A 15,233-nucleotide genomic window follows, 5' to 3' on the forward strand; every position below is an offset into this window, starting at 1 on the left:
CATTTTTCATCCAAACATCAAAATACTGCCCCCTACACTCAAGAGGTTAAAATGTTCTTGCCTTTTCCTCTCACTTACAATAAGACAGTGCCAGGAGTATAAAAGGGAATGCATACGGTATGTTCCTGCCATAGGGTTCATTCTGACTTGCACATTTAAACACTTTGACCTCACTTCAGCTGTAATAGTCCTCTGATGATTTTCTAATGTACTTAAGTTATTCAGATGTAGTCATCCACTGGCCTGCCTGATTTAAAGGCCTCCTGACTCTGCCTGGCCCCTGAGAGTGGAGCTCCCATCACGCACTCTTGACGTTTGCATGTGATGGGCTGCCAGGGACTGCATGTGTCCCCCGCCAGCCAGCACTGATGTTCCAGGATATAGAACCTTTACACCGCTCTCTGTTGTCATCTTCAGATGAAGGCATAAGAAAGAGCGTGTGTGTGAGTTCATGTGTGTTTTCTAATGTATCTAAAGGGGGGTTAGGGCTGCAGTCCACTGGCCCCTTGCCTGAAGTGCATTTGAGGCATTCACATGCAGAGCAGGCCACAACTCCAGCCAAATACTGGGGCCATTGCCCAGAGCCAACACTGCTCCATTAATAACCCAGCTACAACCCGAACAGCCACCTCTATCCTCCACACTTCTTTGACATATTCAAACAGCATATCAAATCCATCGGAGCCAAGGACTGATTGTAAATGAACATTTTTCTAGATGTCATTTTAGCGACTAGATAACAACCAAAATATGACATTGCCAGGCATCTCGAATTTATCAAAATAAATATACTGTAGAACTTCAATTAACACAGTCTCAAATAGTTGCCTGTCCCTTTTAATAGCCAGGGAATGGCACACATTTCAAATGAACATCTATTTCAAATAAACGCTGGGTCAAAATTAATTGTTTACAAGGTTAACATGAATGGTTTATGAGGTTTAATCATTAGATTTTATCACCAGTAAGAAACTGTCAGCCATTGGCTGCTAACAGCTGAGAACTGCTAACTAACTGTCAAGCACATAAACAGTCAACAACTTCAGAAATATAGGCCCTTTAGTGGCAAAAGTAAGAACTGCTGAAAATGCAGAGCCAAAGCGCAGAAAAAAATATTCTGTCAAGGAAGTCTTTTTTTTTTTTTATAGTTTTTTCCATACACATTTTTTATGCTAGTAAAGTCATTCTGTATAAAAAAACAACAACAAGACAGCTGTGATGGAAACAAAGTTTCTGTTAAATTGTATATATGTCGACAAATCAGTTGTTAAAATGTATTATGCGAGAAACGGCAGTGGAAACGCCTTGATGCGCAAATATTTTTTACAATAACCATCACATTGATGTAAAACGTAAGTCATGCGATGATATGGTGTGTGGTCCTTCCACTAAGACTCGAGAAACTATGCCGTTTATGGGCTACAGACTAAATCAATTCTAATGAATTTCATAGGTTGATGAAAGTGCACAGTGACCTCGATTCTCCTTTTCAATGAATATCAAGGGTCTTATTGCGGTGACATGATGATCAATGTTTTACTGCCATTTGACCCCCCCAAAAAATAATCTTGCTCTTATCCATAATAATGTCATCATGTAGACTTTCCTATCGGCACAACCTACCCATACTGTATCTGCCAGCGGTTGGCTAGAGCGCACGTACCAAGACCAGAGTAGGCACATTGGCTATTTAACACAACAGTCTTTGTGACAAAATTATCAGTAGAGTTGAAAATGCGATGGAAACACATTGCACTTTTGATTTGTATTCAGCACATGAAAACTTAAGTGAAAAGTACATTTGTGTACTATGTCATCGGGAATTGATTTTTATCCGCACTGATTTTCGTTTGATGGAAACACCACTGGTGGGAAAATGTGCATATTTTCTTTAAGCGGGTTTTTCAATATTTACATGAAAATCTGTCTCCAATTGGATGGAAACCTAGCCATAGAGGCATACGAAGACAAGAGAAACGTGACACAGTATGCAAATGGTAACACATTATTGCAGGAAATGACGAAATGTATTAAAATGCTGGAAGTGAATCCTGGAATTAAACAATTAACTATGCAAATGAGCAAAAGCTGTGTGCATTAAGGACATAGACGCCTGGCTCAAACAGAAGCCTGTCTCTAATAAGCGCCTGGGCTATTAATTTAAGTTTCACGGTATATTTAGTTGGTTGTATTAAAGGTATCTAAAGTCACTTCAACCAGAAAACCACATTTCAACAAGAAAATGACATCATAATCCCCGATAACAAATATTTATCACATGAAACCAGAAGATCCATTTGTTCTTCTCGTGTTCTCACACATCACAATGGAGTACAAATAATAATAAAAAACACAACCACAACACTGCTAAATGAAATAATTCATCTAAAACAAAAGCATTGTTGTGAATTAAAACCCTGCAGTGTTTACATCAAGAGGGGCACAACTGAGCGTGCCCAGATTGTGTTAGCGAGGCGGCTAAGTGTGACATGCTTTCCTATGGGAAAGGCTAACAGCTGATAAAGACCCAGAGACATAACTGCATAGCATGTGCTGTGGTACATATGCCATTAAGTATTTTATGGAAAACTACATTCAAACCACAGCAGAGAGAGTTTCAACTTCTTCCTCTGAAATAGAGGTTGGGAAACGATAGAGGAGAAAGGAATAATCGCCACAGGGTGAGGGAGTGCACAGCACACGGCCGAGCCCAGACAAACCCAACCGTCCACTTGATTGATTTCAGGTCGGGGATAAAAGCACGATTGCATATTCATACCTCAATGAAAGGGTTACTCTAGCGTTTTCTCTGTAATTCAACCTGGCGTCTGGTAAAGCTGCATGCTTTTCGCACATCTTTATTTACCGGGCACAGACCAGCGCTGATATGAAAAGGTTTCAGTATCTTAAAGACTACATATGATTAGAATGAAAACACTGCAGCGTTGCATCTTTCATCTCTGTGCTGTTTACTATTGGAAAATACCACTAACTCTATCTCATTGAAAAAATATGTGTGTGTGTGTGTGTGTGTGTGTGTGTGTGTGTGTGTGTGTGTGTGTGTGTGTGTGTGTGTGTGTACATATGTGCATGTGTGTATGTGCTTGGAGTGCGCTTACTTTAAGACACAAGATATGACTATCCTGCTGTGAGTAAATCAGGTTTTCTGAAGTTAAAGAATGATGGCTCGTAATGGTTTTATTCCAGGTTATAAACATCACCTCTGATTAGGAGAGACGACCCATCCAGAACCTTAATTCCTGGCCGATTTGCCATCCGTTGACAGGGAAAGTGTGCTTCTAGAACATTTGGTAACCCTTTATGAAGACTTTCAAGAATACGCATGAGTAAATTATTAATAAATAGTGGTCATTTTTAAAATATTTGGGCAAGCCAGTTAAGAAAAAAAATCATATTTACAATGATGGCCAACACCGGCCAAACCCGGATGAGGACGATTGTGCGCCGCCCTATGGGACTCCCAATCACAGCCAGTTGTGATACAGCCTGGATTTGAACCAGGGTGCCTGTGGTGATGCCTCTTGCACTGAGATGCAGTGCCTTAGACCGCTGTGCCACTCGGGAGCCCCCCATTGCTCCTGCAGAGTAGGTTACATACAATTTACAAATTAGTATTTTATGATTTATGGAATGTATAAATAAGCATTATTCATAGAACGCAAATTTGTAGCATTCTTTTAACATTTTCTTAATATTTTCTTAAGCATGTAACCAAAACATTCTAGAGCTTTAGACTAAATTTGCACTATACCATCCACAAAGGTATACATAATCTGTTGCACTTATAGATGTATATATATATGTTATACAATCATGAACTTTACAGGTATATATTGTAAGGAGACACAACTAAGTCACTGCAGTGATTTTCAAACCTCTCCTCGGGGACCCCAGACCTTTCATAATTTGTTGTAGCCCTGAGCTAGCTCACCTGGTTCACCTCGTCAAAGGCTTGATAATTAGTTGACAAGTTGAATCTGGTGTGCTCGCTCTAGAATAGTTATAATACATTGGAATAGCTGGGGAATGAAGACTTGGATGCAGTGGAATGAAGAGTTGGGAAAACACCCTAGACTAACTAGTTAGAGACACCTTATTAATCTCCAAGCCAGACCTCAATGCACCTGAGCCCATTAGATGTTCTGATTGGCTGGACCAGGAGATTGGAGTCATAATTGGTCAATCTGATTGGGTGACCGTGAGCCAGGAGACTGAGGTCAGGAGGACTGGTTCAAGGTGCGGTGGTCACAGAGGAAATTAGGTTTCTATTTGTGTCTAAGTGCTGGAGCACTGTAACAGGAACTGGTGCATGACAGCATGGATGAGCACTTCCTTTACACACTCTCTACATACTGATTGGATTATTTTTATCCTACGTGACCTATCCAACACACAATTATACCCTGTTCTCCACTGTTCTTTCACAAACACTAACATATGTGCACGCATGCACCCACACAATCCCTTTTCCAAAACACAAACACCATCACTCAGATGGTGTGTGTGTGTGTGTGAGTCATAATGCTCCCCAATCACGTGAATTCCTTTGTTCCTGATTTCACGCTAGGTTTGCACACAGCTTGAGCCGGACTGGTGTCATCACTCCTCTGCCTTTCACTCCTGCCAAATATCTCTCTCTCACACACACACACACACACACACACACACACACACACACACACACACACACACACACACACACACACACACACACACACACACACACACACACACACACACACACACACACACACACACACACACAGATCCCTGGCAACTCTTCCTGGTTTTGTGCCACACGTTGGTTCCTTGTTTGTGTCCTACTCTAACACGTGGTGTTTTTCTTGTTTCTTTGTTTGTTTGCTTTTCAGTCTATTATTGGTCCATTATTGGTTCATTAACATCTCAATGTGAGGAAATGAATGAATCTGAACAATAGAGAGAATAAAGTAGACGGCACGGGTCAAAGTTTTGATTTATGACCCTGTGTCCATGATGACGTGTACATGTCCAAATAGGGTGGAGGGTGTGTTATTTTATATCTATATTGCATCCTTTGAAGTAGTCATGCTGATTGATGTCTAGGGACCTGTTTGAACTGGGGGGGGGGTTCAGTGTTTGAACTTTTGAACGTGTATGGCCCCCACCCCCAGTTTTATTGCCCTTATGGTTGTTATCTGATGAAGCAGGAATGTCCGGGGTATTGGCTGTGGCAGACGCATTATAACTAAATGTCCAGAACAAGGCTTGCGATCCCAGAACAGTAAACAAGATTTTTAAACATGGATTTTGCGATCAGTGGCAAAGCTGTGATGACAGTAACAACGGAAGCAGGACCGCGGCTGAAACATAGAGAAAGGGCCAAGTATAATGCCGCAATATACGATGCTCCAAAACAGCAGTTTCTAAGTGTGTATAGAACCCAGATACCGCCCGCAACTGCGCTGAAAGATCAAGTGCTGATGTCTAATGGAGAGCAATGGGGGTATCTGTTTGATTACTTGGCCTGTAGAGTGAACCTCTACGGTAGCCGAAGGAGAAGAATATACCGACCAGACATTAGGAGTGGACTATGGTGTTGAAGACTGGACGGTTTTTCGCCAGGTTTTGTTTTTCGCCAGGTTTTGTGTCCCGAACTGAGACTTATCACCAAGGGGTATAGCTTGTTCACAGGCTATGAGACCCGTTGGGAAGGTACCCCTGACTCCTCAAGAAGAGTATTTCACAGGGTGAAAATACAAAGAAAGAATGGACTTCCATGTGGCTGCGTGGAGTTCTATATCAGCAACGAGGAAATCCGCAACCAAAACATTCGTGATGGAGGCCTGACCGGGGATTTTAGGTTGCGCATGCTTATTCCTTTTAAAAGTTGGGATTTCATGGAATTGAAAATGTTGGAGTTGCTGGACGCTCTGTTTGTACAGAGCCAACAGCGACAGAGCATTGTTCGGCTAAAGAAGTGCATAATATATACGAATCCCGAAGATCATGATTCAAAGGAGCCCCAAGAAGGTACATCGTCAGAAGGGTCACCCCCCGAAGAAAAATAAGTACGCGGCTGCGTTAACCACGCCCTGATACCCAGAGGACTGGTTCAACAATAAAAGGAGGGTCCTTAAAACCGACAGTTCTTCACTTACGCATTAACCATGGATATTCCTACCGCATACCAGAACTCCGAAACGTCATGGGGGCCCGACCCTAAGGATTGTATGCCTCGCAGCCCAACATTCTACTCCCTCCTGGCAAGACCCACAACATCCCCTACATGTACACAGCCTGAGGACGTGTTTGATGGGGTGGTCAGTACTATTTTTGTGGACACCATCAAGGCCTCTGTAGCCACGCTTTTAGACGTGGTGATTGGAGAATATATATGAGAAAAATGCATCGGTTGTGAGATCAATCACCCCAGCCAGCGCAGGCATCCATGCCTATACGATCCCCCAAGATACTACTTCTTCAACCATTTTGAGGCGCTGGTGAAAAGACTTTGGTCCTGCAGGTTTATACCATCGCTGGTCAGAGCCCTGGAGTCTATGGGCCTTGTGCAGTCTATCCCCAGAGTTTACGGGGTAACCGAGGCTTTCCTACATGAATTGAAGGAGGCGATCTACATCCACGAGAAACTCAAAGAAATCCGACACACCCTGGTGGACGATAACAAATACAGAGAGGCTGTGGTGGCTGATGTGATGACTTTCTGGCTCAATAAACACCAAGAGACCGAGTGACATTTCTGTTATTTAGATGTAAAGCAATGGGTAACTATGTGTATACGATGTTAGGGAGAATAAATAAATGTTTTCTTTTGAGAGAACTTACAAATGTTATGCATCAAATTATTGAAAATAAAGTGAACAATGTATCGTTCTACACAACACACAATGCCTGGGTTAATGTAGAGCGTGTGCTGACAATGGAACAAATCATGAATCGTGTACGACATGCGGGCGAGAGTCTACAATGGACACAATTTGTATCCCGTCTTGGTGGTGATTCTGAAGAACTAGAAAAAACATCTGCATGGTTTGTTCCCCCTTCGCCGTAAGAACAAAAAAAAAAGTAAATTAATTGTGGGGGACTTGGTGCGTATATCCAAGTTGAGGGGTGTTTTCGACAAAAAATATGAGCAAGGCTACAGCGATGAGTTGTTCACGGTTACCGAATGTCTGCCGCGCATACCCCCGGTCTACACATTAAAAGATTAAGACAGGGAACTTATAGAGGGATCTTTTTATGAGAAGGAATTACAGAAGGTACAGATGGGTAAAGACAAAGTCTTTCACATGGAGGAGATTCTAGATCAAAAGAGAGAAAAGGGTAAAAAATGAGTAAAAAATGGGTGCTGGTCCGCTGGAAAAACTGGCTCCAAAAGTTCAACAGTTGGGTATTAGAGCACGATGTGGTGGAGGCATCGGGGGTTAATTTAAACCCACATACATGATAAAATACATAATAATTTGTGTGTACACCGGAGTGCATCATGGAACACAGCGGCTTCTACCTGACTCTCCCCAGTAATGCGTCCGCACATATATATCGTAATAATCAGAGTTCGAATTATACAACCAATTTTCCAAAGCATATATGGTTATCAGAGGCCTGGGTAGTAGGTCTCAGTGAGATTACATACCCCCATAGCCACGCTTTTTATTTAAAAAGTGTCTGTATCTCCGGCAGTTCGTCGGGGTCACTCACAGGCTTTGATGAAAGGGAATGCCCTTTACCTTCTCCAAAGAATTACCATAAAAACCTTTAGCATACCTGTGGGCAGCCGAATCTGCAGTCAAGAAAACCTATTTCTAGGCCCTTTACCATGATACGTGGTTATAGGTTTGGTTGATCACGCCTCCAATACGGGCAGCTTAAATAAAAACCCATTTAATTTTCTACACTTCAATGCAGAGTATGTAGCTCTGTGTCAGGACGGACGTCAGGTCCCTGCTAAGGCTTTCCAACCGCAATTTAATAACAACATATCTGTGTGAGAATTTTACAATCTGTTCCTGGCTACCGGGAGGCATCTAAAATATCTCTCTTTACCTATTGACAGAAATTATTTTGCAGAGGGTTACACAATGTATGCTTTCAATTTATCACCTGATGATGACACCTCAGGAAATCTTTCGGTGGTGTCCCAAGGTAACCTCAGGCTGGAAATGCGTTTCCGTACACCTTTAGCCTGTACCGTTAGCATGATTGTTTATGCATGCTCTGATTCAATCTTGGAAGTGAATAGCCGAAGACAGGTTTTAGTAGATTATTATTAAGGATCGTTGAGCAAAGACATGAATACCCAAGAGTTGGAAGGGCTCATGAGCCGACTGATTGGAAAACAATTTTGTGGAGTGTTGGCTTGTGATGAATTACCTATGGAGAAATGGACGGAGCGGCCTGCCATGTTTATTGTCAATACCCATCCTAAACACATGCCGGGCGAACATTGGCTAGCTGTGACATTAGAAGAGGAAGGAGGAAGAAAAATCTCAACTTTTTTTGATTCCTATGGCTTTCCCCCCGGTTTTTCACATTTCCCCAAATCTATTAAAATAATTTTTGACCAAAAACTGCTCAAAGATATACTACAACATCAAACAAGTGCAAGATAACCTTTCCTCTACATGCGGTCAACACTGTGTATTCTACCTATGCCAAAGAGCCTGGGGAGTTTATTTTGAAGATGTTATGTCTCTTTATAAGGATGATTTAAGAAGTAATGATAACGTTGTAGCTTGTTTTGTTAGAAAATATCAAAAGTGTTCAAATGTGTATCATTTAAGACTGTAATCAAGGCGTATGCTCACGTCAAATGTTTCAAGAATGCCACAAATGTTAAATTGCTTAATTTTTCAAATAAAATGTATTGAATTTAATCATAGTCATTCAAAAGTCTAACCAGAGAGATCGGGATTAGGGAAAGGTCCGGTGGCGTTCAGGGGGGTAAATGGGTTATCATCATTCATTTCATAGGGATGCGGGGTTGTTGGGGCATCTTTAGGGGTGCTGTATCTCGTTGAAGGTTTTTGTTTTAAAGAGTGAATCTGTTGACGAAGCTTATAGTTGGGTACACCCGAGAGGGGAATGTTGAGGATGGCCAGGGCCTTAAGAAACTGAAGCCACCCTGGAGGTCTTCTGTCATCAGCAACCTTGTGGGCTGATGTGGTACTTTTAAGCAAGTCAAGCATATGTGAACCCTTGACAACAGTACCCTGAAGGTTAAACTCTCCTTTGTCGTTCCAAGTAGCTGCCCCATTTGAGTCTTTTAGCTTGTTCATAATGTAACTAACATTTTTCCTGTTACGTGCCGGAACATGGGTTAACAAGTCATGCATAACTTTATCTTCAACAGGCATTTGATCTTCAGACGGTAAGCTCACAGGTACAGGCCTTACAGGGGCTTGGCTCTCGCTAGGCTCGTCATCTTTTAAAGGGTCCTGTAGGGAAATAGTTAAATGGCCGGTCTCTCTCTCCCCTTGTTTCACCAAGGCCAAATACCTTTGGAAGAGGTTTGTGTATTTTTGGACCTTATCATAGGGGTCCAAGCCTTTTTGATTCAAAATATCCTTCATGGCCTTATCCAAATCATTTCCCGCTGTTTGTCTGATATTTTCAGGACCCTGCACTTGTTTTTAAGTCTATCCAACTCTTGTTGTGGCACCAGATACATTTTATTGGCCATCACCCTCTGTGTTCAACCCCCACGTCTGGCAGCAATAAGGCTGGTGATGAAGGGCACGGCTATACTTAGTAAAGGTAGAATAAAACCGCCAGACTGTTGTATGCTATGTCGTTTCTTTTGAAGACTGACCCTTTTATTGGCAAAGAGTTTGATCACGGTCTTTTGTCTCTTTAATTTTTTCAATTGGGTCAGGGTGAGTGGAATGCGTCCCTTGAGAAGATTCAAAGCAATCTCACATAGGGATTATATGAGATCTGAAGAACAGTGACCCAAGATGGCCTTCCGTTCATTAGATGTAGCCCTGACTAGGCTTCTCACGAGGGGCAGGTTTCTTTTTAAACGCAGAGACATAGCGGTTATTTTTTAGGAATGTACGCAGCCAGCCACTCCCACGGGAACAGACCTGTTCGTAGCCTCAGGTGTTCTGGAGTATTTGCTTTTAAATCCACGATTAAATAAGAAAATGGAGCTTTGGTAGCATCCTCGTAGCTTTCCATAAAGTAGGATTTCCTTCCCGGGTACATCTGCTGAGCTAGAGTGTTAGTTTGTCGTTTGTCTCTAGGATTTTTGAACAAAACCATGTAATTGGCGTTCAAACTGATGGTGTGGCTGTTTTTACCTTGGTGAAACACATTCTGCACCAAGTGAAGCACGGACAGGTTTCTATGATGAGTATATTGGGTAAACGCTCGGGCAATTTCGGGATGTTCGCTACCTGCAAATAGCATATCGTCCAAAACCAGCAGATTGTTTTTATGAGGAGGTAAAAGTTCAGACAGGGATTCAGGTATTCCTTTAACAAACTTGATTTTTATTCTCTTCAACAATTCATCATACAGAGGTTGATAACAAGAATAACACCACACAACATTATCAGGCTTTTGAGATAACACATGTTCAGAATTCTCTAAAATACTTTTTACCTAACAAGTTTTACCACTATTAGATGGCCCTGCGATTAAGGCCGAAAATGGTAGTTGCAACCGGGGGTCAAAACCTTCTACAGCAGTCATTATATCTTAAGCTTTAATGACACACTGCGGCTTGTAGCATAAGTCAGTAGCCAAAGGGCAATGTGGTCCCGTCAGGCAAAAGCAGTCTCTTGTCATGGACTACCCTGACTATTTTAGTAAGTGGGGCATTCCTCAGATGGAAGCCCTTTTTATCCCTAACAATCTTTTTGTAGGAGCTCAAAATCTCCAAGTCACTATTCCTGTCATTTAGGAACCCCTCGACCAAGTGTGTGATTGATTCCAAGTTTACACGCGGGGCATTTTCATAGTTTTGAGTCACGCCTTTGGCTTTCAACACCACGTGATTCTTTTTAGTCCTAAAAGCATAGGTTTTGGGACCACAGGAAGACCATTCTGTGATATGGTCACCCACTTCGAGTTCACTCGTTAAGCCACCCAGATAGTTGCTGAGTGGGGGGCTCCAATCCCCCTGTTTGCTTACATAGACCACAGAGTCTGTGTCGTGGTAAAGAACCCGCCTCTGAAGCTGCTCCGTGAGCGTGTACAGTTCAAGTCGGCCATAGGCCGTGGCAAATGCTGCAAGAAACACATTTACATTATCCGGGGGTAGAACCCACTTCTTGTTACGTCGCCATTGCACCAAGGCAATGTCTTGACTCAAGAATGAAAAATGTGAAATTTCGTATTGGTCCGAAAAAACAAATTCCCTAAATTCTTCGGGGTCTTTAATAATCGACGTTGTTAGCATATTACATCTCCGATAATTTGCCCCAAAGCGAATTTAAGTAGAGTTGACACATTTTGTTTGGTTTTGTTGACCTCTATTCTGTCAGGGTCAAGAAGTATGCCTTCTTTGTCGTGATAGTCTTGAATGTACCCGTCTTTGCTCTCTTGATCTGTGACCGATGCAGGATAGCCTGAAGCCATTTGCTTGCATCTCAAGAAGGTCTTGATGTACTCTTTAACCTGTTACTCCTACCCCCTACTTTTTCAAACATTCTGTTAACCACTTGCTCCTACCTGGCACGCAGGCGTCCCATCTAGAGCTCTGGATATGCAAATGCGCTACGCTAAATGCTAATAGTATTAGTTAAAACTCAAACGTTCATTAAAATACACATGCAGGGTATTGAATTAAAGCTACACTCGTTGTGAATCCAGGCAACAAGTCAGATTTTTAAAATGCTTTTCGGCGAAAGCATGAGAAGCTATTATCTGATAGCATGTAACACCACAAAAGACCCGCAGGGGACGTAAACAAAATAATTAGCATATTCGGCGCTACACAAACCGCACAATAAAATATAAAACATTCATTACCTTTGACCATCTTCTTTGTTGGCACTCCTAGATGTCCCATAATCACTATTGGGTCTTTTTTTCGATTAAATCGGTCCATATATAGCCTAGATATCGTTCTATGTAGACTGTGTGATAAACGGAAAAAAACTGCGTTTCATAACGTAACGTCATTTTTTAAAATTCAAAAAGTCGATGATAAACTTTCACAAAACACTTCGAAATACTTTTGTAATGCAACTTTAGGTATTAGTAAACGTTAATAAGCGATCAAATTAATCACGAGACGACGTGTTTTCTGTAGGGGTCCGTCTTGAAATACTGTCCGTGTATTTCTCAACCAAAATATCCGGTCAGAGCCTGGAAGAAATGGGCTGTCTCTTGTTCGTTTGACCAAGAAACAAATCCTAGGCAAATGACAAGACTGTTGACATCGCGTGGAAGCTGTAGGTATTGCAACCTCAGCCCCATTAAATTTGTTTCTTGGTCAAACAGACGCAAGGCAGCGCATTTCTTCCGGTCTCCGACCGGATATTTTGGTTGAGATTTACCCGGACATTATTTCCAGACGGACAGCTAAAGAATATACTTTGCCTCGTGATCAATTTGATCGCTTATTAACGTTTACTAATACCTAAAGTTGCATTACAAAAGTATTTCGAAGTGTTTTGTCAAAGTTTATCGTCGACTTTTTGAATTTTAAAAAATGACTTTACAAGACGCTATTTTTTTTCGTTTATCACACAGTCTTCATAGATCGATATCTAGGCTATATATGGACCGATTTAATCGAAGAAAAAGACCCAATAGTGATTATGGGACATCTAGGAGTGCCAACAAAGAAGATGGTCAAAGGTAATGAATGTTTTATATTTTATTTGTGCGGTTTGTGTAGCGACGACTATGCTAATTATTTTGTTTACGTCCCCTGCGGGTCTTTTGGGGTGTTACATGCAATCAGATAATAGCTTCTCGTGCTTTCGCCGAAAAGCATTTTAAAAATCTGACTTGTTGCCTGGATTCACAACGAGTGTAGCTTTAATTCAATACCCTGCATGTGTATTTTAATGAACGTTTGAGTTTTAACTAGTACTATTATCATTTAGCGTAGCGCATTTGCATTTCCAGATGTCTAGATGGGACGCCTGCGTGTCAGGTAGGAGCAAGAGGTTAAAAAGAGTGTCTGATTTCTTGGAAAAGTTCCACACTTCAAGGATTTTGGCCACACAATACCCAAACCCCTGTCACGGCTCTTTCTTGATCTGAGTGATCACATGGGGTTTGTTGTTTGTTTTCACTGCAGGTGCGACAAAGGGGAAATACATTTTTTCCTTGAGGGCCCCTGTAAGGCAACACTGGTATAAACAAACCCCTAGGAGGGTAGACAGTTGCTTTGATCAGACCAAAATAGTTTTGAGGTAAGTCAAAATCACGATGAATAATTTCCGGATGCCCCATAGGATAGCATGAGGAACTCATTGAATGAGGATAAAGGGATGTAAAATCTACATATCCTATTGTCTCGTCGGGTTGCGCAACATGGTGCGGCCGCCATACAAGGCCTGTCGGGGTTCCAGGGGTTCTGGGGTGTCATAGTTGGAAAGGAAGCCTTGAACATGAGGATCAGACTTTTTGAGGCCGGCCCAGTCGTGCTCCCACAAAACCTCCACTTTTAGCCCGTAAGTAGCCTGTAAAGAATCCAATTTGTCTTGAAACTCTTGGTACATTTCCCCAAAAGTCTTTTGGGTTAGGACACACATGGCCTGCCGCACAAAGCAAGATTTACAACCATGGAAGAAACAACCATTGTACTCATACACGGTCTCAACCCCGTCAATCTGGGTGTAGCCATCTACATGGTAAGAGCCAAACGCCTTCTCCCCCTGATTCAAAGCATGTTGAATAAAAATGTCTTTATCTTGGGCCACATACTCCAACCATTGAATGAGTATGACTTGAATTGGTATCGGTAGTTGTCAGGCGAGGGGATAGCTATAGAGGATGTAGGCAGATAGTGTGTACGATAGGTTTTCATGCATGCCGATGCAATAGTTGTACAACTCCAGGGGTCAATGCCTGCATCTTTGATTACCTCTTCTCTGAATCTGAGGCATCCTTCACGAAGTATAACCACATCATTGTCACAGTATGATTCCATCTCTTTATGGAAATCAAAGGTGCCATGTCTTAATGTCTCGTACCACGTCATGAATCTCACACACTCTTTGGGAGACATTTGATCACACCCGTACATTTCTGGGATATGATCCGACATAATGTAGATTCTCCTCAGATGTGAAGAAGTGGGGAAACCAGCCTTTCAGAGTTTTCAAAACCCAAGGCCTCTGGCATTTGAGCCAATTGCATGGGTAAGAAGCTTAAACTGTCAATGTATCTCTGGTTGAAGGCTGGGTCTACAAAACACAATATTTTACTAACTTGAGCTATGACACTGGGTGCCACGCCTTGCTGTATCAAGGGGTTCAAAAGAAGGTAAGAGTCGTAGGCTCTAGCATTGTGTGCTATAAACGTGACGTTTCTGTACTGTGGTTTTCTAAAGTGTTTTAGAAAGAGTAGTGCACAATTGGATCCTTCTGCAGACCACTTTTCCCCCTTGAAAGTCATGGTAGATACAAAAATAGGTAAATGAACCCCCGATTGCTGATTTGTCTCAAAATCATAGAACACATATTTCTCTGAATGTTCATCTTCTGCCAAGGGCTGAATATAACACTCGTGTGGCACTTCTTGAACCACTTCAGCGTCTCTGCTTTTCAAAGGCCCTTTACAGATTGGACAATGTATGATTCCACACACATGCGGTTTAGGGCTATCTATTTTAAGGTTGTAATTGCAATGACTTTTTGGGCATTTCTTGTTAATGTCACAAATGCTTACAGATTTACATGCCTTGGGGTGTCATGTTTCAATTTTGTGTTTTTCGTAACAGTAGGTCGAACGACATGTGCGATGGCAATCCTCACAGGGTGTCAAGTTTAAGGGTTGCATTGGGCACTCTGCATCCTGACATACCGAACAGTTATAACGGCACGAGTGCCCCCCCTTTCGGGTGTAGCCGGTATGGCAGGATGGACACACATATGGTGCGCCTATGAACGCCGTGATGTTGGTAACGGCGTAGTAATGTTCGTTTTGCACATAAAAGATACAGAATCTGAGGATGCGATTGGGGGTTGTTTTGGAACTTCAAGAGAGCTGCATTAGCTCTACTGTGGTACAAAACCACAATCTTGATA

This window comes from Oncorhynchus keta, chromosome 8 (assembly GCF_023373465.1).
Source record: "Oncorhynchus keta strain PuntledgeMale-10-30-2019 chromosome 8, Oket_V2, whole genome shotgun sequence".
NCBI classification, from domain to species: domain Eukaryota; kingdom Metazoa; phylum Chordata; class Actinopteri; order Salmoniformes; family Salmonidae; genus Oncorhynchus; species Oncorhynchus keta.